This window comes from Leptodactylus fuscus, chromosome 9 (assembly GCF_031893055.1).
Source record: "Leptodactylus fuscus isolate aLepFus1 chromosome 9, aLepFus1.hap2, whole genome shotgun sequence".
Classification (NCBI taxonomy): domain Eukaryota; kingdom Metazoa; phylum Chordata; class Amphibia; order Anura; family Leptodactylidae; genus Leptodactylus; species Leptodactylus fuscus.
This window is the reverse complement of record NC_134273.1, coordinates 26695463-26719331: the sequence shown is the minus strand read 5'-3', so window position 1 is coordinate 26719331 and position 23869 is coordinate 26695463. Positions and strand designations below refer to the sequence as shown.

General features: G+C 40.2%; 1 long non-coding RNA gene across 2 annotated transcripts; it reads left to right on the top strand.

Moving 5' to 3' along the window:
• The first annotated feature begins 184 nt into the window (after positions 1 to 184).
• LOC142217900 (uncharacterized) lies at positions 185 to 23869 on the top strand. 2 transcript variants are annotated; one of them, XR_012717436.1, is made up of 4 exons: positions 185 to 297; positions 17860 to 17981; positions 22003 to 22116; positions 23075 to 23869. It is a non-coding gene; the product is annotated as an uncharacterized LOC142217900 (long non-coding RNA). The 2 variants fall into 2 exon arrangements; XR_012717435.1 differs by having other exon boundaries at positions 185 to 333.

Sequence of the window (23869 nt, the reverse complement as noted above, 5' to 3'; positions counted from 1 at the left end):
GTCTGGTTTCTGTACACGTGAATGCTGGCATATGTGCCTGGGCTTGTGTATTAATGATCGGCTTGGTTGTTGTGCTTGTGATAGGGTGATTGAAGGCCCTGCTCAGAGGAAGGGGCCGATCTCTTAGTGTTTCTAATATTATTTCACTTCATTGGACAAATCCTAATGCTGGGGGAGGGGTGGAGAGCGCACATTCCCATGTTTCTGTCTTCAGTGAATGTGGAAGCAGCTGCATACAGCTGGGAAAGGAGCCTGCACCGACCAACAAGAGGAGCAGCAGACATTGTGTATCTGCAGGTGAGGACCAATCTCCCAAGGATGCTCAGAGCCTGAGTGAGTTCATTTTTCCACCCGACATTGCACTTGTGTCTTCGTCCACCATTATTTAATTCCATCTTCCATATACGGCTGACATCAATGAGCGAATATTCACATCTGGCCTTATTTACTCATCACATACTACTGTATAGAGCGTTCTATAGCCCCCTCCATCCCCGCCTTGTTGCTATGCTGCTGGAGGAGAGGTTTGGTAGAAATGGTTAAATAACAAAATAGAAGAAATTGTGATTTATCTATGAAATGCAGACGGAGGAGATAAAATGTGTGTAACATTATAGGGAGTATAGTCATTGTAGTACAGCTGGAACATGTAAAGGAAACGTGTGCAAACCATAGAGGAGGAAGTGGGAGTCTGCAGGGTCCCTTTGCTACACCTTGTTTTTTTCAGCCTTCTTTATTGCTACTTTATTGTTACTTTTCTATATTTTTCGAAGTTCGGAATGTGATTTTACAATGAACTGAAATTAACTTCACTATTTGTGTTTTTTAACTCAAGTCCTAAATCTTTAGATGCCAGTGGAAATTATTGAGAATCCCATTGTTGGTAAACCAGATGTTAAGGTGCCCATAGACCTTGGTGTTGGTGGATCACCTGTTTCTTCTTCATTCCCCCAGGCACACACAAGCTTGGCTCGGCACAGTCTACGTGTGTTCTCTCTCAATAGTAATAGGGTTGTGAGATGTTACTAGACTCATCTCTAAAAAGTCGGGGTGTTAAAATTCAACAGGTCCAATCATTTGTTCACAGATGATATCAGGGAAAGTAGGAGAGTCCTTATATACTTAAGGCTTGGTTTATATCTCTAGACTAAAAAGTGTTGCAAGTCCAACTTTTTCATCTGATGATTTCAGGCTAAAACAATGGACACCTGCCCCATTTTAGTTGGTCCCCATTGGTGTGCACTCTTTTAGTGGTCCATGTGTCCATTGTTCTGGTCCTCTGATGGACCAGAACAATGAACACCCTGACGCAGATGTTAACGTTAACATAGCATCAGATAGATGGCCAGTACTCCAAACTATGGAAATTTAGACAATTTATCTCTTGTGTGTCTAAGGTCTTTAGTCCATTAGCTGATTTCCACTATCTACTAATGGCTAAACATCTCCAAATAATCTGCAAGGTCAGCACATATGTCATTCATCATTAGCTGTAGCTACTTCCATATGAAAGATTGTACTCACATGGCCGATTGTTTGTTATGTTCACCCATATCTACCCATTTTAGGGAGGAGCTACATTTACAAGTTCTGTACAAGACCTCAACAATCACATATTGGTCCTATCCTATGGGCCAACAATGTGGGCTTCTATAAATATGGTGGGATACTTGCATATCCATTCCTTCAGATTCCTTTTAGAGCGGTGGTGGACATTCACTTCCTATAATATGGGACAGCCAAATAGGATCATACCACCTATTTTGTAGGGAGATGTGGCCCACCTTTAACTATGGCCCTTTTCCCATTAATCCAATATTAGCCTTTAAGGTGTTTATGTCCGTGATCCTACAGAAAGGAGGCTAAGATTCTGTTACTGGGCTAGTGGGGACAGGGTATCATGGGGCTGTAATATATCATCATAGTGTTACCGAATTATCCAACCATTTATATACACATCAGATCTATGTCCTGTTATGCCATTTGTGAGTTTGTGCATTTGTGTGTTTAGTCTTTACCTGGCCTCATCCTCTAAAGTGTATATAGTATATAGTGGAACCTCTCCAAGAGGCCACTCCATGGAAAAGACTCTTAAAAATCAATTTCTTCAGTGACTGATTCTTCTCCAGTATACTCTATGAAAGCGACCTCTCTATAAGTAGGCCCAGTGTCGTCGGACTGACGTTCCTTGGGTCAACCAGATAAAATTATTCTGGGTAACTGTTGACCAGTGGGGACTGCAATCTGCCACTGAGGTGCTGAGCATATCATATACTACAGTCTCCATTTTGCCAGGATGATCTCAGAACTAGATTACAAACTAGACAAGTTTTATGTATACCCATACCTAAATGGGCATTCATGGGGTGATCCCAGGTGAAGTTCAGATATTGGCCTATGAAATGTCAGCAAGCATCAGAAAGGTTATCAGTGAAGGGGAAAATAGAAAGGGGAACCATGTATGGGTCTAGGAATCAAAAGTGAGCAATGCTAGGAACCAGGAATGAGAGGGGTAGCCATGATGAGGTCCAGGAGGAGAACCATGCTGAGGACCACAGTTTAAAGGGATATCGTGCTGAAGACTAGGAAGAGGGCAACCATGCTGAAGACCACAATTCCAAAGCATACCATACTGGGCACCAGGAATAAGGGGGATTTGTGCTGATGACTAAGAGTGAGAGGAAAACCATTTTGGGACCAAGGTTTAGAAATATGCCATGCTGGGGACTAAGAAAGATGGAATCATCTTGAACTAGCAAATGTGCAGGTCACCAGTGGAGTAAGGAAGAGTTGGGGCCCACTGTGGTTATATGTGTGGGTGAGAGTGATGTGTGTATAGTACAATGGATGTTGATGTAATAACCGGTTCTGTATAATACACTGATGTGATATCTAGTTCTGTGTAAGATACTAATTTGATACCCAGTCCTGTGAAATATACTGATGTGATACCTGGTCCTGTATAATATACTGATGTGATACCTGATTCTGTGAATTATACTGATGTGATACCTGGTTCTGTGTATTATACTGATGTGATACCTGGTTCTGTGTAATATACTGATGTGATACCTGGTTCTGTGTAATATACTGATGTGATACCTGGTTCTGTGTAATATACAGATGTGATACCTGGTCCTGTATAATATACTGATGTGATACCTGGTCCTGTATAATATACAGATGTGATACCTGGTCCTGTATAATATACTGATGTGATACCTGGTTCTGTGTAATATACTGATGTGATACCTGGCTATGTGTAATATACTGATGTGATACCTGGCTTTGTGTAATATACTGATGTGATACCTGGTCCTGTATAATATATTGATGTGATACCTGGTCCTGTATAATATAATGATGTGATACCTGGTCTTGTATAATATACTGATGTGATACCTGGTCCTGTATACTGATGTGATACCTGGTTCTTTGTATTACACTGATGTGATACCTGGTTCTGTGTAATATACTGATGTGACACCTGGCTCTGTGTAATATACTGATGTGATACCTGATCCTGTGTAATATACTAATTTGATACCTGGTTCTGTGTAATATACAGATGTGATACCTGGTCCTGTATAATATACTGATGTGATACCTGGTCCTGTATAATATACAGATGTGATACCTGGTCCTGTATAATATACTGATGTGATACCTGGCTCTGTGTAATATACTGATGTGATACCTGGCTCTGTGTAATATACTGATGTGATACCTGGTTCTGTGTAATATGCTAATGTAATACCAGGTCCTGTATAATATATTGATGTGATACCTGGTCCTGTATAATATACTGATGTGATACCTGGTCTTGCATAATATACTGATGTGATACCTGGTCCTGTATACTGATGTGATACCTGGTTCTGTGTATTATACTGATGTGATACCTGGCTCTGTGTAATATACTGATGTGATACCTGATCCTGTGTAATATACTAATTTGATACCTGGTCCTGTGTAATATACAGATGTGATACCTGGTCCTGTATAATATACTGATGTGATACCTGGTCCTGTATAATATACAGATGTGATACCTGGTCCTGTATAATATACTGATGTGATACCTGGTTCTGTATAATATACTGATGTGATACCTGGTTCTGTGTAATATACTAATGTGATACCTGGTCCTGTATAATATATTGATGTGATACCTGGTCCTGTATAATATACTGATGTGATACCTGGTCTCGTATAATATACTGATGTGATACCTGGTCCTGTATACTGATGTGATACCTGGTTCTGTGTATTATACTGATGTGATACCTGGTCCTGTATAATATACTGATGTGATACCTGGTCCTGTATACTGATGTGATACCTGATTCTGTGAATTATACTGATGTGATACCTGGTTCTGAGTATTATACTGATGTGATACCTGGTTCTGTGTAATATACTGATGTAATACCTGGTTCTGTGTAATATACTGATGTGATACCTGGTCCTGTGTAATATACTGATGTGATACCTGGTTCTGTGTAATATACTGATGTGATACTTGGTCCTGTATAATATACAGATGTGATACCTGGTCCTGTATACTGATGTGATACCTGGTTCTGTGTATTATACTGATGTGATACCTGGTCCTGTATAATATACTGATGTGATACCTGGTCCTGTATACTGATGTGATACCTGATTCTGTGAATTATACTGATGTGATACCTGGTTCTGTGTATTATACTGATGTGATACCTGGTCCTGTATAATATACTGATGTGATACCTGGTTCTGTGTAATATACTGATGTGATACCTGGTCCTGTATAATATATTGATGTGATACCTGGTCCTGTATAATATACTGATGTGATACTTGGTTCTGTGTAATATACTGATGTAATACATGGCTCTGTGTAATATACTGATGTGATACCTGGCTTTGTGTAATATACTGATGTGATACCTGGTTCTGTGTAATATACTGATGTGATACCTGGTTCTGTATAATATACTGATGTGATACCTGGTTCTGTGTAATATACTGATGTGATACTTGGTCCTGTATAATATACTGATGTGATATCTGGTTCTGTGTAATATACTAATTTGATACCCGGTTCTGTGAAATATACTGATGTGATACCTGGTTCTGTGTAATATACTGATGTGATACCTGGTCCTGTGTAATATACTGATGTGATACCTGGTCCTGTATAATATATTGATGTGATACCTGGTTCTGTTTAATATACTGATGTGATATCTGGTTCTGTGTAATATACTGATGTGATACCTGGTTCTGTGTAATATACTGATGTGATACCTGGTTCTGTATAAGACACTGATGTGATACCTGGTCCTGTGTAATATATTGATGTGATACCTGGTTCTGTGTAATATACTGATGTGATACCTGGTCCTGTATAATATATTGATGTGATACCTGGTCCTGTATAATATACTGATGTGATACTTGGTTCTGTGTAATATACTGATGTGATACCTGGCTCTGTGTAATATACTGATGTGATGCCTGGCTTTGTGTAATATACTGATGTGATACCTGGTTCTGTATAATATACTGATGTGATACCTGGTTCTGTATAATATACTGATGTGATATCTGGTTCTGTGTAATATACTGATGTGATGCCTGGCTTTGTGTAATATACTGATGTGATGCCTGGCTTTGTGTAATATACTGATGTGATACCTGGTTCTGTGTAATATACTGATGTGATACCTGGTTCTGTATAATATACTGATGTGATACCTGGTTCTGTGTAATATACTGATTTGATACCTGGCTCTGTGTAATATACTGATGTGATACCTGGCTCTGTGTAATATACTGATGTGATATCTGGCTCTATGTAATATACTAATGTGATACCTGGTTCTGTATAATATAATGATGTGATACCTGGTTCTGTGTAATATACTGATGTGATACCTGGTTCTGTATAATTTACTGATGTGATACCTGGTTCTGTGTAATATACTGATTTGATACCTTGCTCTGTGTAATATACTGATGTGATACCTGGCTCTGTGTAATATACTGATGTGATATCTGGCTCTGTGTAATATACTAATGTGATACCTGGTTCTGTATAATATAATGATGTGATACCTGGTCCTGTGTAATATACAGATGTGATACCTGGTCCTGTATAATATATTGATGTGATACCTGGTTCTGGGTAATATACTGATGTGATATCTGGTTCTGTGTAATATACTGATGTGATACCTGGTTCTGTGTAATATACTGATGTGATACCTGGTTCTGTGTAATATACTGATGTGATACCTGGTCCTGTATAATATACTAATTTGATACCTGCTCCTGTGTAATATACAGATGTGATACCTGGTCCTGTATAATATACTGATGTGATACCTGGTCCTGTATAATATACAGATGTGATACCTGGTCCTGTATAATATACTGATGTGATACCTGATTCTGTATAATATACTGATGTGATACCTGGTTCTGTGTAATATACTAATGTGATACCTGGTCCTGTGTAATATATTGATGTGATACCTGGTCCTGTATAATATACTGATGTGATACCTGGTCTCGTATAATATACTGATGTGATACCTGGTCCTGTATACTGATGTGATACCTGGTTCTGTGTATTATACTGATGTGATACCTGGTCCTGTATACTGATGTGATACCTGATTCTGTGAATTATACTGATGTTATACCTGGTTCTGTGTATTATACTGATGGAATCATCTTGAACTAGCAAATGTGCAGGTCACCAGTGGAGTAAGGAAGAGTTGGGGCCCACTGTGGTTATATGTGTGGGTGAGAGTGATGTGTGTATAGTACAATGGATGTTGATGTAATAACCGGTTCTGTATAATACACTGATGTGATATCTAGTTCTGTGTAAGATACTGATGTGATGCCTGGCTTTGTGTAATATACTGATGTGATACCTGGTTCTGTGTAATATACTGATGTGATACCTGGTTCTGTATAATATACTGATGTGATACCTGGTTCTGTGTAATATACTGATTTGATACCTGGCTCTGTGTAATATACTGATGTGATACCTGGCTCTGTGTAATATACTGATGTGATATCTGGCTCTATGTAATATACTAATGTGATACCTGGTTCTGTATAATATAATGATGTGATACCTGGTTCTGTGTAATATACTGATGTGATACCTGGTTCTGTATAATTTACTGATGTGATACCTGGTTCTGTGTAATATACTGATTTGATAACTTGCTCTGTGTAATATACTGATGTGATACCTGGCTCTGTGTAATATACTGATGTGATATCTGGCTCTGTGTAATATACTAATGTGATACCTGGTTCTGTATAATATAATGATGTGATACCTGGTCCTGTGTAATATACAGATGTGATACCTGGTCCTGTATAATATATTGATGTGATACCTGGTTCTGGGTAATATACTGATGTGATATCTGGTTCTGTGTAATATACTGATGTGATACCTGGTTCTGTGTAATATACTGATGTGATACCTGGTCCTGTATAATATACTAATTTGATACCTGCTCCTGTGTAATATACAGATGTGATACCTGGTCCTGTATAATATACTGATGTGATACCTGGTCCTGTATAATATACAGATGTGATACCTGGTCCTGTATAATATACTGATGTGATACCTGGTTCTGTATAATATACTGATGTGATACCTGGTTCTGTGTAATATACTAATGTGATACCTGGTCCTGTGTAATATATTGATGTGATACCTGGTCCTGTATAATATACTGATGTGATACCTGGTCTCGTATAATATACTGATGTGATACCTGGTCCTGTATACTGATGTGATACCTGGTTCTGTGTATTATACTGATGTGATACCTGGTCCTGTATAATATACTGATGTGATACCTGGTCCTGTATACTGATGTGATACCTGATTCTGTGAATTATACTGATGTTATACCTGGTTCTGTGTATTATACTGATGTGATACCTGGTTCTGTGTAATATACTGATGTAATACCTGGTTCTGTGTAATATACTGATGTGATACCTGGTCCTGTGTAATATAATGATGTGATACCTGGTCCTGTGTAATATACAGATGTGATACCTGGTCCTGTATAATATATTGATGTGATACCTGGTTCTGTGTAATATACTGATGTGATATCTGGTTCTGTGTAATATACTGATGTGATACCTGGTTCTGTGTAATATACTGATGTGATAGCTGGTCCTGTATAATATACTAATTTGATACCTGGTCCTGTGTAATATACAGATGTGATACCTGGTCCTGTATAATATATTGATGTGATACCTGGTCCTGTATAATATACAGATGTGATACCTGGTCCTGTATAATATACTGATGTGATACCTAGTTCTGTATAATATACTGATGTGATACCTGGTTCTGTGTAATATACTAATGTGATACCTGGTCCTGTATAATATATTGATGTGATACCTGGTTCTGTATAATATACTGATGTGATACCTGGTCTCGTATAATATACTGATGTGATACCTGGTCCTGTATACTGATGTGATACCTGATTCTGTGAATTATACTGATGTGATACCTGGTTCTGTGTATTATACTGATGTGATACCTGGTTCTGTGTAATATACTGATGTAATACCTGGTTCTGTGTAATATACTGATGTGATACCTGGTCCTGTGTAATATACTGATGTGATACCTTGTTCTGTGTAATATACTGATGTGATACCTGGTCCTGTGTAATATACTGATGTGATACCTTGTTCTGTGTATTATACTGATGTGATACCTGGTTCTGTGTATTATACTGATGTGATACCTGGTTCTGTGTAATATACTGATGTAATACCTGGTTCTGTGTAATATACTGATATGATACCTGGTTCTGTGTAATATACTGATGTAATACCTGGTTCTGTGTAATATACTGATGTGATACCTGGTCCTGTGTAATATACTGATGTGATACCTTGTTCTGTGTAATATACTGATGTGATACCTGGTTCTGTGTAATATACTGATGTGATATCTGGTTCTGTATAATATACTGATGTGATACCTGGCTTTGTGTAATATACTGATGTGATACCTGGTCCTGTATAATATACTGATGTGATACCTGGCTCTGTATAATATGCTGAAGTATAATATGTCTGATTTTTGCCTCTTTCATCATGATTTGTGTTTCGGGGTCTGTGCAGGTTTGCTGTCTCTGTTAGATACTTTACCCTGCATTTTTTGTACTTTTCACCCCTATAAAAGACCAATTTTCTGTGCACATTTGTGTTGTCAGCTCAAAGAGATTCCACTGTAGAATAATTCTAACCTTCTTACAGAAATGTAGGATACATATTCCTCGCATTCCCAGGACATCAGTATACAAGGCCAGATTTACATAACATCATAGCTCTCCCCATCTCTTATGATGTATAGGAATTCGTGAAGGCTGCAAATTCACGTCACTGCGCAGACTATGTTCTTATCATCCTACACATTGCGTCCATAGTTCACTCCGACTTACATCAGCTTAGTCAGTTCCCGGTGCTCATTCTTCTTTTCTGATTGAATTAACTGGTATGTCTTACTAGTGAATACTCTGCCCTGGCCTCTGTATCCAGGCGTTCTGGAAAATAAAACCTGTACAGTCATATGCCATCTACCCATTTGGAGGAACACGTGAAGGCCCTCCAAAATTGTATGTCTCTGGTCACAACCATTTGGGTGGAACAAATGAAAACCGGATATTGCATAAAGAGATCTTACAAGATTAACAAAGTCCAGACAGATACAAAATGGTCAAGAAAAAAAGATTTCATTTTCATTTTCAATTTTGCAGTGCCGTTTTTAGCCACAGTATGTGAATATAGCCACAATATGTCTCGACACAGCGCTGCCCTTGTCCATGGGTTCAATCTATTGTTTCTGTGAGATGAATGAGGGATGAATTGTAATACCAGTCACTGCCTATGGGCAGGTGTGGCGCTGTGTCTGGAAGCTAGTAGACATGGTTTTTCAATCTTATACAACCCCATTGGCCAATTTAATTGCCCATATTGTATATTTTTATATAAATTGGAAGTAACACTATTGTCATCTGTTTTATATTGTCTGTATAGATTCAGTGCATCTTACTTATATGCAAAGATGTGGTATTTTTTAATAACTGTGACATTGACTGATTCTACAGGTTGTATAAGGTTAGAACATCATGGCTGCTTTCTTCCATAAAACAATGCCACTCTTGTCCATGGGTGGTTTGTCCCATTCGGGTACACGAGGCCATGCTACAATACAAACACAGAATATGACCATGCCAACAAAGAGCAATACAAAGACAAGGCATTCCCCATAGAGTTATACTGGTTAGGAAAGGCCAAAGAAGGAACAACTGGTGAGATTTCTCTCAATTTTAGAGGTTGTGTAGACTTAGATACAACTCTGTTGAGTGTTTGTATGGATGCCACAGCTACCGATCCTTGAATATATCCGAGGTCCTTGGATCTCCTTATCTGGTCCATGCCCCCATTTTTTTTCTTCATTTATATTTCTGGAAGAATCTAGCCATGTATTCTAATTTCATACAATGCCATGACATTGGCACTGAGCATGTTGGCAACCAATGTACACATACTTATCCTTTTGCTGTCGCCAACCTTCCCCGCGTCCACCACTCATCCTTCCTTTCTCCTGAGAATAAAGACCGCACACCAGGGGGTTGGCTTAATTGGCCACAGCAGCCATTTACTATCAATTAGTAGAGATGAGTGAACACTGTTCGAAACAGCCGTTTCGAATAACACGCTCCCACAGAAATGAATGGACGTAGCTGGCACGCGAGGAGTTAAGCGGCCGGCGGCCGGCAAAGTCTGCGTGCCGGCCACTTCCATTCATTTCAATGGGAGCATGCTATTTGAAACGGCTGTTTCGAATAGTGTTCGCTCATCTCTATTAATTAGTAGTGTTGAGCGAGTAGTATTCGATCGAATACCTCGCCGCCATAGGAATGCGTGTAAGTGGCCGAATATTCGATGTGTTTAACCCATTGGTGTTCAGCCGCTTACACGCATTCCTATGGCGGCGAGGTATTCAATCGAATACTACTCAGTCAAGACTATTAATTAGACATAATATAAGTATATAATTAATCATATCTATATAAAACAACCGAAACAATAGATAGCCTTGAATATATGGCCATGAATAAATAAATAACCCCAACTAAACTAAATCACTAAAATGCATCCTGGGGGAAGTCCACGGAGCGACATGAATCTGGCCACCAATCTGTTCCACCACACTGATTACCCCCAGCTGCAAACTTCAGGCTCAGGGGCACCATAAAGCAGATATAAACCACTCCCTGGGACACCGCTCAGCAGAAGCGCCCAAAAACCATCCAGACCAAAACTACAGTTAATCATAGGGAAATCTGACCACAATGTTTCCCCACACTTGGAATTTCAACCAACTCCAAGGACTTCCCATCCCGCCAACACTGCTGCGACAATGAAATCTCACACCATCAAACAATAAAAACTAGGGCAGGCGGGCAAGGTCTCGGCTCATTCCATAGGCGAATGACTGCGGGAAGGATAGTCTGAGGCTTAAATCTCCTCCCCATGACAACCCCCACCACTTACCTTTCCCTCCATTAACAAGCTATGCCACACTGTCAGGGTCCTGTCATGGTGGCCCCCCTTAGGGCCGGCACCCCAGGTCTGGTCTTACTTTAGCTTTGTATGAAAATACAAATACATGTATCAGCAAAATAATGATCTGTCTCACTGAAATGCACAAAAAAATGCAGAAAATACACAATCCATCATGGATATCTAGCACATGGTGCAAGCATGTCTTATTTAACCAGTATCAGTAGTTTAGATTTATACTTTACCTTTTGCAGGGGGGCAGGGATCTGCAGGAGGGTCACTATGGGACATTATACTATGTGAAGGCCACTATGGGACATTATACTGTATGAAGGCCACTATGGGACATTATACTATGTGAAGGCCACTATGGGACATTATACTGTATGAAGGCCACTATGGGACATTATACTATGAGAAGGCCACTATGGGACATTATACTGTATGAAGGCCACTATGGGACATTATACTATGTGAAGGCCACTATGGGACATTATACTGTATGAAGGCCACTATGGGACATTATACTATGTGAAGGAGCTACTGTGGATCATTATACTGTGTGGAGGGGACACTATGGGACATTATTCTTCAAAGATTTTTCAGGAATTGAACTTATAGGGAGCAGAGTAAGGACTAACATAAAAACAAAACATCTCTCATCTGTTATTGGCGCCCTGATGGCTGCCAACACGTAGTGCAGGGCTTCCGGGGACATGGTGCATGACCGAATGGGCTTAGGTGGCGGACATTGGAGTAGGGTCAGATGAGTATGGGTTTTTTGATGTTACACCTGCACAGGGACCACCACCCTTCTTCTGGAGTTTCTATAATCGGGGGATGTCATTTCAGTTTACACCTCAGGCAGCAGAAAAGCCAGAATCGGCCCTGCTAGTCATGAAATACACTGTAGGGACATTGTGCTTATTGATGTAGATGATGTTCAGCACAACACAGGTTAACATCAGTTGCTCAGCAGTAAGAAACTGCCAGGATCAGCAATCCACATGATGGGAACAGAACATTTCTCCTGGCGTGAGAACAGCGGTCTTGCTGCATACACAGCGATTGTATGCCCAGGGATTTGCACTCAACACTCATAGTAACCAGTTCTCAGGCAAACACCAGATTCAGGACGCTGGTCTTCAGAAACAATAGGCTCTAAAATTGCAGCACACAAACAGAACGCCTTCCGGATGGAAGACCCAACAGCGCAGGAAAACCTCCCCCTTATATCTTCTAGCTTAACATGCCTAAAAGGTGTTACACCACAATGCATGACGAATACATGTCAAGTGGTGGCAAAGGGACACTACCCAATGCACAGCCAACAAGCCAACTAGGTTTGTCCCATGTAGACCATTGAAGTGACAGTGTAACATTATATAGTACCAGAACTCATCATCACATTCAGTGAAATACACATCTTATAATGCACAATAAGATGCACAGAGCCCTGGTAGATATGCACAACCGTCAAACAGACCAATCCTGGGTGTGGACCAAACCATTCGCCATCCTTTGGAGTGTGATGCCTTCTACCACCTTACAGATCTAATACTGATCTCTGAAAAACAATGCGCCAAAGTTAAAAATGTAACTCAAAGATAAGAAGTTACATAGAGAGAATTCCATATTACTGACCCCGGAGTGCTGGATACGGAGCTCCGTTCTACGAGCGTTCATATTGGGTGATCTTGACCTCTTTGAGCCGATATCACTCCTTTCCCACTAACTGCTGATACAAGTCCCCAGACACAAGATATGCTCTTGATTGATGTTACAGGACCGCTAGCATTTGTACCTTTCACTTCCTATCATGTGCCTGACTGCTCTCCGAAGCTTTCCCTTCAACTTGCCCTGCTCAGAGCTCACTAGAGACCGAGCAAACATTTAAGAATTTCTTGCCAAGCTTTCAAAAACATCATAGTTCATTTTCCACGCTACACTACCATAAGCCTTACATTTTTTACATCCGCACTGGGATTTGTAGAGCGGTATAAATTGGGGCACTGATATGTAGTATATCTTTATGTGAAGACGTACAAGAGCTGAGATTGCCCTTCAGCATTTATGACGATATTGCATTGTACAGTATAGCCATTGACACGGGGAAAACTCGAATAATAATACACCAATCTTCTTATACGACACGGTATAAACTCTCAAGACTTTGTAAATCCTTTAGACAAGGTGATCCATTTGGATAGAAATCCTTATCAGGATCTTGGGTATAATAGCGTCGGTGCCAATATCAAACCAAAGGAATTTGTTTGCCTTAGTTCTATGGGTAGGGTTAATATTGGGGAAGTGGTTTTGTTTGGGGGAGAGGGGGATGGTTGTGATAACTGATAAGCGGATTAGATGTTAGATGTTACATAAAATGTAATACGTAAAATGGCCAACCATTCTTCCACTATAAATTATTCTCAATTTTTCTGCCAAGTGGGCAGCAGTCATCCCTATAATCCCAACAGACTGATAGAGAATAGTTAGCTCATGTATCTATATGGGTGAGGATCTCGTAAATGCAGTCGTCCTGTTCTCTCGTGCCTCTTGAGTAGACACGTTAGCGAAAGATATTCTCGTCCTAGCCACAGTAAATGGAGCTAACAGACTTTTCAGGATTTTCTGCCCCAGTGATTTTTTGCTCCACCAATGACAAATCCTCATATACTAAATGGACTCTCTTTACCAAAGCAGAAAACATGTGTAGCCATGTGTACTTCTACGTATATAGTACCTGGGGTAGATCGTGCCGGTAGGAAGGTCAAGCAGGAGAAACCAAACAGCTCTGGTTGTGAGTGTGACCAGATTTTACCAATGTGGATGGTACAGGCACAACTATAGGGGTCGTATAGATTGCAGCTATATCCGAACCCTGGGGCAGGAGAAGGGCTGGACAGCCACAGAGAGCCAAAAATGTTACCCCATGTTGTGACATCACTGCATCTATTATCCTTATACTGTGACATAGCTGTATTTATTACCTCTGTCCTATGACATCACTGTTTGCATTATCTATATATTATCCCTTTGCTGTGACATCACTAAGATCTTTAGTTATTACCTCCACCATTGATATGTGACATTACTCCAATGCTATGACATCACTGTATGCAATAACTCATAACTTCACTGTGAACTATGACATCACTTGGTTTGTAATTCCTATTTTGTGACATCAGTTTGCACATTTTCTAGTGTGACCAGGCCCATGATGACTTTATGCATTGTCTATTGCATTGAGATGTAACTGTGACTATTACTAGATTTCTGGAGATGGGTCTTTGACATCTTCGATCCAGGGATTTATTCTTTGGAGATTTGGAGAAAATGAGGAATAATATATATAATATTTATATATTTTTTATTTTTATTAAATATTTTCCGGTGTAAAAAAGTCACAATCCTTGGATTTGCAAGACAATTTGTCATAACTGGTGCTCAACACTATCCGCAAAGGGAGCATGATGAGGATGTTCTGGGGTTGCGGCCATTGGTCCCCTCCAGATTAATCATCTTTTATGCCAGAAATCTGCCATATATGACACTAGAAATCTATACTATCTATGAGCTGGCATAGACTTCAGTGCTGGCGCGCTTCCTGATGGCCTCACTGGCGCAGGAGATATAAACCCGCCAGACTTCATAAATCTTCCCCTAAATATTTCATTGCAAGATGTATGATGGGTATCAAGTGTGTGGTACAGAAGAGTGTATGGATATGGATTAATAGTCCAAAAATATAGCCTACCAGTTCACCCGCCCGGTGCATGGCTCAGGGATCCCTCCATTACATAGACAAAAGAATGCATGGCTTCAGCACAAGAAGACAAATTCACGTCTCTGACACATTTTTGGCCAACTAGAGGCCCTTACTCATAGCTATGAATCAGGGTCCCCTGTCGGCCAGAACTGCATCAGAGGCGTTTTTTGTCATTGTGTGCTGAAGTCATGAATTTAATAAAGCTGGATTTTTCAATTTAATCCAAGGAGTGTTAGCTATTTTTCCATATATTATTGATGTATTCTGTAAAATCTGTCTGCAGACAAGTGCGTCTTAAGTGTAAGGCATTTGTATTGCAGACTTTTGCATTCTAGTCTATTCTGTATTGCTACTGTTTCTGTTTTAGTTTTTTGTCAGTTTACATAAGTAATACAAGTCAAACGAAGTGATCGGGAAAACGGGGCGCCAAAAGTCTCCCTAAAGCCTCCTTACTGTATGTCGGCCAGGGCTGTAATATCTAGCAGTGCACACAGCCCCATTGAAGTGAATAGAGATCCGCTCATGCAATTGTACTGTTGTTCCATTCAATAGGAGATTTTAGAGGGACTTTTGGTACCTCTTCTCCTTATCCCTGGGTGACCCATCGATCAGACTCCCTTCTGTACATTTTAACATCATTTACATCTCCAGGCTTCACATCACAACAGACACGGGAGACAAGTAATGAAACAATTGTCACCCAAGGACAACATCTGCATGAAGTTTGTATGATCATTGATTTCCCCAAGTTTTTGTGGGTTTCAACCATGTACTCTAAATGTCTCCAACACTCCTAAAACATACCGATATGTAAACTTGCAGCTGTGGCCTCCATTTCCTATTGTCTACCTGCCAGTTTTATGACATAGAAATGATCATTTCTGGCATGCAGAGTTATGTGATAAAAATGGTTCCTCTAGTCTGAATTTTTCTGCCATGCTTGCCAATTGGTAAATAGGAGGGCGTAGGGTGGGCAGGGAGGGTGCGGGCCATTATAATACTATTCATATACTTATACAATACCTGAAATCGCAGCTGGCATCTCTCGCAATTGCAGCAGTTAAAGGACTATTCCCATATTCCCATCGCTTGCATTGAAACTTGTAGCTCAAGATAACAGAAGTATTTTACCCAATCCATTGCCTTATCTGTTGTGAAAGGCAAAGTGCTGGAGTCCCGCTATATCAGCCCGAGGTTCCTGACTTATGTGTGGTCCAGGGCGGGTCTAGAATAGGCCTCATCCCCAGGTCTGGGTCCTCAGGCTCATTACTGGCCCATAAAAGACTTCAGGGCAGATCCTGGGAGGAGAGGAAGTGCCTTGGTCTGTCCTGACACTGAGAGCCTTTTGTAAGGTAAAGTGGTTTTTGGTTGATTTTGTGTGGCTGATAGTAGGCCACATGTACAGTTAGTATTTTCAGTTTAGTTAGTGCTCAGACGAGCAGGATTTTGGTTTGACATTATTTTGCCTGAAGTTAAGGCTGTATTTTATTTTGCTCATTTTTGTGCCAGACGGAAAGGTTTATTTTGCTATTTTTCTTAAATAAACCGTTTGTTTGCTACGAGATTTGTGTCCCCATCTCTGACTGGTTGGGTCCGTACCACTGCTTCTACCGAGCTACCTTCCCCACACCGTCTTGAACCCTTTGTCAGATACTGATGAATATGTGTTCTCAATGTTATTTGTTGGGATATGTTGGTATTATATAGGCAATGAAAATATCCCGAGTATCACAGAAGGCCTGAATGAGCAGATAAACAGCCACATAACTGGCTATCTAAGTTGTATGGAGATCTTCAAACTCTTTCCTAATGACAACTGTCTTTACAAAGAAAGATCTTGAGTATTGGATTACAACATGCCCAATACTGTGCCCCTTTGGAGGTGTCTGGCATTCGCTCATTCGCCTTTACTGGTTAAATACAAATACATACTCGGCCAAGACAAGCATGCAAGTATGTAAGAGAGCAGCCAGGAAAAGCTGTTACCAGACAAACATTTCACAGGTATTGAATATATATTGGAAGCTAAATGTATCCTGGAATTTTTTTTTTTATGGCATTTCCATAGGATCAGTGGGGGACTGATGAATCAGCTAGTTTGGAATACATCCAGTCTGAGTACTATACAGTACACAGAGCCAGAATCCAATAGCTCTATGCCTTATATAGCAGCTGGATGTCTATACTACAGCACATCTCCCATTGACTTCAATGGAACAAAGCCATAGTACTGATGCCACTATACTTGTCACAGAGCCAACTGCTTCCAGCTCTGTGCACTGTGTAGAAAACAGACCTTGTCTTATAACAGGAGCATTATTGTGTTGTTTATCTTCTGCAAGGACATCAGATATCTCAATTTATACCTAAATGTCCATTCACTATATAGAACGTAGCTGAGATGCATTTGTCATATGTCCTAGCACAACCCTTACGCTTTGTATATTGATTTATAGAACACTCCTGGACATCTATTGAATTGAGAAGAGGATTTCCGTGACCCAAGACACTGCCTGTTCTTCTTCTGCATCCTAGGAGTTTCAGCCCATCTGCTCTACCCTGACCTCCAGTATTTGTGGTATGAGTCACTTCTGTAACAACTCCCATAGATCTCTATTACACTACAATGCAATTACACTGTTTATTACACTAACATATTTAAGGCCAGCAAGGAATTCATGCTCTTCCTTAGACAAGCTTGTAGTGACTTCATAAAATAATGTAAGCACACAAAATATGGAGTGCGACTAAACCACTGAACAAATGGAGGCGGAATATATTTGCATGGAAAAAAATACTTGCTAATTCAAGACTGTATTTGTGGCAAAAAGTCACATTAATGGGTTGAGCTGAGCAAGAAGAAGATGATAGCAGTGCGAATGTGCAGAGGGACGGAATTGCAATTGTTCTGTCTTAGAGGATGTCGTCCGAGGCATATTCATAGCTGCTGATAAATTCGGAACTTCTTAGAAGAAAAGTTGCAAAATCTGCCAGTCCTGAAATGCGCTAGAGCAGCCCCAGAAATATCCAGAACAATACTGCCCCCTCAGGCCCTCAGTTGCCCTCTTGTCTTCTACATAAACAGAGTATTGTATATATGATTGATGGTGACAGTCAGCTAGGAATGGGAGATGCTGTACAAGGGCAAGTCATGGCGAGGAGAAGAAACCATGCAAGCAAACCTCAAGTTATTATCTACAGGGGCATAATAAGAAACCATGGGGCCAGCAAGACAAGTAGTGGGGCTCCTATCTAGTATCATCACATTACATTCAGAAGTTGAAAAATGAACAATTATTTAGGTCTCCTTTACACAGAGGGATAAAACACAGAGTGATGTCACAGTACAGGGATAATAAACACAGTGATGTCACAGTACAGAGATAATACACATAGTGATGTCACAGTACAGGGATAATACACACAGTGAGGTCACAGTACAGGGATAATATACACAGTGATGTCACAGTACAGGGATAATACACACAGTGATGTCACAGTACAAGGATAATACACACAGTGATGTCACAGTACAGGGATAATACACACAGTGATGTCACAGTACAGAGATAATACACACAGTGATGTCACAGTACAGAGATAATACACACAGTGATGTCACAGTATAGGGATAATACACACAGTGATGTCACAGTACAGAGATAATACACACAGTGATGTCACAGTACAGGGATAATACACACAGTGATGTCACAGTACAGGGATAATACACACAGTGATGTCACAGTACAGGGATAATACACACAGTGATGTCACAGCAAAAGGGATAATACACACAGTGATGTCACAGTACAGGGATAATACACACAGTGATGTCACAGTACAGGGATAGTACCTACTATGACAATATAACAAAGGGGTAATGAATACACAAGAAGATCACTGTGTACAGTACAGTATATTCTGGCATCATCACTGATATTTTCACTATATTCTTAATTCTGCAATGATGTATAATTATTACTGTTATTTTGTGTGCTGATATAAGCCTCATTTATGCAGTATGTAAGTTTGTAGGTTGAGAAAGGAGGTTTTATGGAGAAGCTGTAACATTGCTGCTCTGGGTGAATAAAGCATCTCTCCTGAATGGAACTGTGTATTATGCTGTAAAATAGAGACATCGCACCTGGCCATTGAGGACAGCGGGGAATTTTTTTTGTGTCTAGATATATAGATAGATGATGGATGGATGGATGGATGGATGGATGGATAGTCAAAAAGTAAATATTTCCACCAGCATATAGCAATACAATGCAGCTGTTACATCCAAGCTAAAGAGAGAGGTGGAGGAATAGAGAGAGAGAGAGAGAGAGAGAGAGAGAGAGAGAGAGTCTCCATTAACAGATGGTAGTAATTGCTATGTACAAATCTTACAATGAATCATAACTTTTGATTGGCTAAAATGTGTTTATACCAGTGACTCATCCTCACCCTTTTAATCTCCTCTAATCTATTGTGACTCAATGATCCTTAATGGACATTTAAACAAAATTACAGAGACTGCTCCTTAATGCATTCTAGAGCATGAACTTCCCCAAATGGCTAGAGGGACACTATGCAGGATGTGTTTGAACTATCCAACATAAATCATGTATATGAGAAGTAATTCTTCTACCGGCGCAGTTGCCCAACAGACCACCTCTTGATAGTCTTACTGACATCATCTGTATTTCAGCCATCTAAGTGCAGCTCCAGGCCCATTTTTGGATTTTCCGGTGATGTTCTATTTCCGGAAGGGGGTAAACAGAACGGAATCTATACTAATCCATCCAATCCCCACCACCTCATCATACTTACCTGCTTCCGGTCCAGACCTGCTGGGCACGAGACAGCACTTCTTCTGGGCAGCCAGCACCTCCTATTCTTGATGTCTGCCAACTGCCTGTGTGTGCGCAATAAAATACCGGCATGCACCTTAGGAAGTGACATCCCGTGCCCTGAAGGTCCTGTCCAGAATATAGGTAAGAATGATGGGGTGGGGGGTTGAGTTAGTTAGGAAAGGGAGGGCGTGTTAGAGAGTGAGGTGGTGTGAGTCAGCTCGGTGTGGCCCAAGGCATCATGGTAGTTGTAGGAAAACAGAACAGGAAGCTACCATGTAAACAAATGCAGAAGATGCCAGGAGTTCACATATAAACCCAGAAATTACGCAAAACACTGCTAATGGTATTTGGTTGCACTTGTTAACCCATTAATAGTACTAATAGACTTTTTTTCAAAAAATTATTTTTTGCCTGGAAAACCCCTTTAACTGCAGTCTCTTTGTGTCTTAGATAAGCATGCGTGTATCAACCATGTACCCATTCCCAAATCAGCCTAACTTTCAAGGAAAAGATTCTGTTGCCTTTCGGATGCTAACTTCATATTTTCTGATCTATAACTCAGAATTTGTTTTTTAGAATCAAAACATAATATATGTATGGGAAGTAAATATATCTAGTGTGCTTCTTACTACTATTGGGTGGTCTCAACATATCATAACAAGCAACCAATCAGAACAAAGAAAGACTGAAGCATTTAAAGTAACCCTTCCAGGTTCTCTTACCCAAGATCTTTCCCCTTAGTCTTTGTGTTACTATTACCTTGATAATCTTCTTTTTTTTTCACCAGTCCTTCAGAAATCTGCACATTATAATCACGTTGTCCTAATGGAACCAAAATCCAGGCTCCATAAATCCTTCCGGTTCTGGCTTCCTGATGAGCTGGTGATAGATTGTGTTTATGCACAGAAGCCAGGAACTGCAGGGGAGGGACAGAGCAGCAGCCTCAACCAATCATGTGATAGGGGGTGTGTCTCAGAGTACTCCAGACTCCCTATAGGCACTGTAGTCACAGATTACAGCTCCGCCCTAGAGGATCGGAGCTAAAAGTGACTGAAAAATAAACAGCAAATGATCAACCCTTGTAGATACTGACTTATCATTTCTGAGCTTGTGACTGAACAGTAGCTCTAACATTGATGATGTGATTGCCTCTATGCTATAGAAAGCTTGCATATCCCACATTATCAGAGTGTTACAATGCAATGATCATAGATAACATCTTATAGAGTTTAATATAGACAGCTTATAGCATGGCTGGGGTATAATTTTTATTTTTTAAAGCAATAACTTATATTTTATGCTTATCAAAGATTTACTTATTTTCATCTTTTTTTTTATTTTCATCTTTCCTTTGAATACCTTTTTCTGCTTTATTCTGTTCTCACCGCTTTCTATAGTTTTTCACCCACTGAGCACAAACCATTGCCCTTGCGGCATCCCATTCAGACAGAAGTAGGTAATATTCTGTCTCAGAAGACCCATGCTGAGACAACGCGCCCTCTCTGACTGCTCGGCATGTAAATTACTATATCAAAGAACAGCTATATAAATTGTCTTCCCACCCCCTGCTGTGCAGCTGCAAATTTGTCCATTACATGAAATTATCCTTTTTGCCGGTAGTTTTGCATTAATGTTGTACCACTAATTCCGAAAAGACATACTGCTGATACCGCTGCTCTGTTGTTTTCTGCTACCAGCCAGAACTTTATAGATACTGTCCGTATAGTGTTATTGAAGACTCATTTTTTTTACATTTAGGTTTGATGGGGGATTGTTCGGATGACAGCAGGAACTGTTGTGATCACAGGAGGAATCCTAGCGACTGTGATACTTCTATGCATTATTGGAGTGCTTTGCTACTGCAGGCTTCAGGTGAGAGCATGACCTGTGTACTAGATGATGTCTATTATTAAAGGGGTTATGACATGAAAAGCAGTTATTCTCTATCTGTAGGATAGATGATACATACCTATAGATTGGGGGTCTGACTGCTAAGACCCCAACAGATCCTGAGAACAGGGTCTGTTACCCCCATCGTCCATTCAGTCTGACTGCAGCCACTGGCTGAATATATGCATGCCTGTACTGGACAGGACACATCCTCGGAGTACCAGATATAGACAAGTGCTGTACTTCAGCTATCTCTAGCACTCCCACTGAAGTGAATGCAAACGTTGTCCACCACCTGACACCCCGACATTAAGCCAAAATGCACAATGAAGGGAAAACATCCCCTGTTCTCAAGATAATGGGGTCTCAGCAGTCATATCCCTACTGATCAGGTATTTATCATCTATCCTATGGATAGTGTATAAATACGTGTCATGGCATTACCCTTTTAAAGGGACTTTCTTGGACTATGGTATTGGTGACCTATCCTTAGAATAGACCATCAATATTAAATCAGTAAAGTTTGACCCCTGCCGATCAGATCTTTGAAGAGCTTGCAGTGATTGGGTCAGCTCCAGTTCCTCTTCTCAGGTCAGTGACATCACATCCATGAACTAGCTGCAGTTTAGTCCCATTCAAATGAATAGGACTGAGCTGCAATACTAAGCACAGCCACAATACAATGTGGAGGCCACAATACTTGGGCAAACACTGCAGCCCATTTAATCAGCTGATCTTTGGGGATTTGGGATGTTGGAGCCCCCAATAATTTGATATTGATAACCTATCCTAAGGATTGGTGATCAATTCAATATCATATCCATGTAATGTCTTGTATCATTATTAGGACTGTATAATATGATATAATAGGACTACACACACTATTGTAACACTACTGGCCAATGACTGACTCTCCTCATTTTGCCTATATCCTATACAGTATTACTGTTGTAAGAAAGACGACCTGAATGGGGAGGCAGAGGAGGATTCTGGTCACCGGCCTCACTCACACTTCCCTTGCCATGACTGCTCTTCATCCCACCTTGATGGAGTCTTCCCTCCATACACAGCTCCAGCCTACTCTCCATATGGCTCTCCATATATCATACGGACCGCAGATACCATGTGCAATGGAAGAGAGAGGGATTCATACACTCCAACTCACTATGCAGAAGCTGGACCCCTTCTTGTGATGGGGGGCACCCCTAGTCTTTCTAGAGGGCTTCATGCTCTTAGTACCCAGGTATGAACTGGAAATGACCACTCTGAGCGTCTCTATGTTCTAATCTTGCCAAGGATTTTACCACTACTATGGATCCACCAAGGCCAGCCATTTTCATGGGCATTCCCTGAACTTTTTTTGGAACAAAAAGTTTAGTTACATGATCTGACCTGTGAGAAAGGTAAATGTACCGTATTTATTGTAAGAGGAACGATATCGCATTGCAATTCTGATCCTGCGGAAGTTCATTGACTGTGGAGAAGAGTGAAGACAATGCCTTTGCTTGAACAAATAACTTCTATTTCACTACCAGCTTGTGCTTGACTTTATTTTTTCATGGGGAAAAAAAGTTCTAACATTTATGGGTTTTGTAATTCTCAATCATGGAGCTGAATATACGTATCATATGGAATATTATATAGTCTTTTTGTAAGGTAACTAGAATGAAAGTCTTTGTAGCTTCTTCATGCTTTATAGAATGAGGAACCATCGGCATAGAGTAGAGTAAGCCAC